A 4,070-nucleotide genomic window follows, 5' to 3' on the forward strand; every position below is an offset into this window, starting at 1 on the left:
CATGCAAATTTTTATCATCTGGACTGGAGAAATGGGCACTGGTGCTCGGGAAATTTAAAAAACGATTGTATCTCCAGCCCATCCCCAATATTTTTGAACCAATGTGAGTGTGGTTGGGCAGCATGCCTCCCCCCTAAAATCCTGCCGCCCTAGGCCCGGGCCTAGGTGGCCTTTCCACAAATCCGGGCCTGCCAACATTTCACAAAGAAACAAAACAGAAATTGCAGGCAGAGAGATTATCTGGCCAATGAAATAATTCATACAGAATTATAACTAAAATATATTCTGCTTCACACGAGCAAAAAGTTGCAGCTCACACCTATACGGAGAAGGAAGTAATGTAATACAAAATGTATCAATTTTGACCTGAGCACACCATATTTAAAAACTGTGCACACAAGTTTAAAATGTACGCACAAAATAATTTTTTGTGCACATAGCTGAGAAGGAATTAGAGGGTACAGTGGAAGGAAGATAAGAAAATGTGAATCGGAAAGCCTAAAATGTACTCTGTTGTATATAGCTGTATATTATAAATATAATGGTAGGCATTCATTGGAGTTTTGTCTAGAGTACCCAGGTCATAAAAGATGTGTGTTTGCTAATTGCTTTTTAGAACCTGTTTTTAATTAATGAATGAAATACTTAAAAAAATACTACAAACATCAGAACATATAGCACTCAACAACTTTAGCGTTATACTGTGGCAATTTACACAATTTGTACAAGGCTTCTGCCAAAGGGCAAACCTTGAACACCATAGAGAGTAAAATACATTGTATAAAATACACTGAGTATTTATAAATCTCTATATTGTAACCACATGTAACCAGCATATCAGCTAATTTTTATATTATATCGGCTAAAAGATATGTTTTAATTTTACATCAAACTAACAAAGGGAACGACAACAGGGTTTAAACCACAATAAAGCTAGCCTGTCCCTTTGAAATGAATGGGCAACATGGTCAGTGTAATATAAAATCACCCAAAGGCTCTTTCTCAAAGTTTACAAAGTACTAAAATAAATAGATATATAAATGTATGAATAAATAAATGAATATGCATGTGCAAGAAATTACCTAATATGAATAAAAACATTAATTATACTGTGAATTACTGTGAAGAATAAACTACATTATCTACACTTAAAATCAAATATTATAAATTCATATAAAGTGCACATATACCCAAAAAAACTAATTGGCCAATTAGGTAGTATTAGAAATATATATATATATATATATATATATATAATATATATATATATATATATATATATATATATATATATATATATATATATATATATATATATATATATATAGTATATGCATTATTCAGAAATGTGGTTTAGTGGTTGGACATTTCATTTATACAGGTTATACAGTATAAACCAGCTAATAGTTGCACAATGTCTTTATAATTACTGATAATTATTACTGAACTTAATCAACTCTATAAGTCGGCAATCTAACATCCATCTAAATAGAGAAACTGAAATAGTCGCACCACAAATGGTATACACTATAAGATTTGTTATCTTTGATTTACTGTATAGCTCATTCCAGTGTATATAGATATCTGTGCACAAAGAAACAGGGCTAATAAAAGAGAGGTACAACGAATTGTTATAAAAAATATGAATAATTACAAACACACGCAGTAGCAGTGGAGTCCTTAGTGTAAAAACACTAGTCTGTAAAGGCAATGTCTAAAAAGCAAGTGAGCCAAGAATAAAATGGCAAGAAAACGTAACAGCATGCAGAATTTCCTAAATGATATCACACATCGCTGCTGCAGATGGAATAAAATGTCAATCTGTATTACATTCTCTGTCTGCAGCAATTTTAGGACAGAGACACACAGTCAGAATTGGGGAGATTCGTCGCCTGGTGACAAATCTCCTCTTCTTTGGGGCGACTAATCTCTCCGCACTGCCTTCCTGCCAGCTAGAATGTAAATCGCCTGCGGGATGGCACTCGGAGTGCTTAGTTCTTCGAAGTCGCCTGAAGTTTCCTTGCGAGGTAACTTCAGGGGACATTTGGAAAACAAAGCACTCCGAGTGCCATCCCGCCGGCGATTTACATCTAACTGGCGGGAAGGCAGTGCAGGGAGATTAGTTGCCCCGAAGAAGAGGAGATTTGTCGCCGGGCTACTAATCTCCCCAAATCCGACTGTGTGTCTCTGCCCTTAAATGAAATCAACCATCTTTAATGATTTTTAAGCTTTTGGATTTAGAGGGGCTAATCATTATATTTTGATCTAAAAGGACCCAAGGGGTTTGTACATATTGTAAAGTTATGTTGCATTTGCCTGTTTTTCAGTGTGCAAAACAAGAAAAACAGGGCACTCCAGTATTTAACAAAAAAAATCATCAAAAGGTTTATTTCTTATTAAGCATATACAAGAAAAAAGAAACCCAAATTTACTTTTTTTTTTTAGTTAGTGTCGTTTTTCTTGTTTTAGTCATGACACCTATAGGAACTTTATCAGGCTCCGTAATGGGTCAGACGAAATAATAGCCTCCCCTATGCCTCTCACTGGAACTTAGAGCCTGGGTGGGGACAGGAATAAGTCCAGATGAAGAGTAACAGAGGTGCCGGTAAATAGATGTTGGGTAGGCACTTGTAAAAAGTCAAGTCGAGGTAGCCAAACAGGGGTAAGCGGAATCGTAGTCAAGCCAGGCGTGGGTCAGGAACGGAATCAGCGGTAACAGGGGAAGTCCAAGAGAAGAGTCAAAAACAGGCCAATAATCAGGAAACCAATGGATCAGCAATGTAGAATTCAAAAAACGCTTAGTGTCAGAGGCAAGATCACTTCGCAGTGACTTGCAGGCCTCGGCGTCCTTTTACGCGCAGTGCGCATGCGTCAAAAACGTGCGCATGCGTCAAAAACGTGTGCGCGCCCGCGAACCTTCGCCCGCGCGCGCGCACAACTCGACGCAACCGCGCCGATGCGCAAACACGCCGCGATCTTTCGCCGTGGCGCAAGTCAGTACCAAGGGACTGACATTGCCCCCCCCGAGGCGCGGCCTCTGGACGGGCCCAGGCTTAGCAGGATAGCGTTTGTGAAACAGCTTAATAAACTGAGGAGAATGAACATTGTTTCTGGTTCCCAAGACCTCTCTTCAGGAGAATAACCCTTCCAATGTATTAGATACTGTAACTGACCTCTGTGATACCTGGAATCCAAAATTGAACCTACTTCTAATTCTTCAACTCCATTGAATGGTTACTGGTACTGGAGGAGAAGAAGAACGACCAGGAAACGTGTTCTTGACAACCGGTTTGAAAAGAGATACATGAAATACTGGGTGGATCTTGACAGATGCAGGTAACTTCAGCTTAAAAGCCACATTATTGATTTGTTGAATGATGGGGAACGGACCAAGAAATTTTTGCCCTAACTTCTTGGAAGGACAGTCTAATTTAATATGTTGAGTGGATAACCACACTTGTTCCCCTACTTTAAACCCTGGACTCCCTCTTCTCTTCTTGTCGGCAAAAAATTTATAATTCCTTTTGACACAGTCATAGCTTGTGTCGGATCTTTGAAGGTTATTGACAAAATGCAAGTCGTCTGGAAGTACGGGCAAGTGTCACCTCTCTAGGAAGGTTAGGTAAAACTTGAGGATGAAACCCATAATTGGCGAAGAAAGGAGTTTCCTTAGTTGATGAGTGCACAGAGTTATTGTAAGAAAATTCGGCAAATGGAAGAAGTTGATACCAATCATCTTGTAGGAAGGAAGTGAAACAACGAAGATATTGTTCAAGGGTTTGATTCGTTCTTTCTGTTTGCCCGTTAGTTTCAGGGTGAAAAGCTGTGGAAAAAAGAAGTTTAATCTTCAGAGACTGGCAAAGTGCTTTCCAGAATTTGGACGTAAATTGTACCCCTCTGTCGGAAACAATCTCATCCGGAACTCCATGTAGTCTGATGACCTCTTTAATAAAAGCCTCAGCAGTAGAAGCAGCAGAAGGAGTACCAATCATGGGAATGAAGTGTGCCATCTTGGATAGACGATCGACCACAACAAAGATTGTATTAAAGCCTTGAGATGGAGGTAATTC

The sequence above is a fragment of the Xenopus laevis genome, chromosome 5S (genome assembly GCF_017654675.1).
Source record: "Xenopus laevis strain J_2021 chromosome 5S, Xenopus_laevis_v10.1, whole genome shotgun sequence".
NCBI classification, from domain to species: Eukaryota; Metazoa; Chordata; class Amphibia; order Anura; family Pipidae; genus Xenopus; species Xenopus laevis.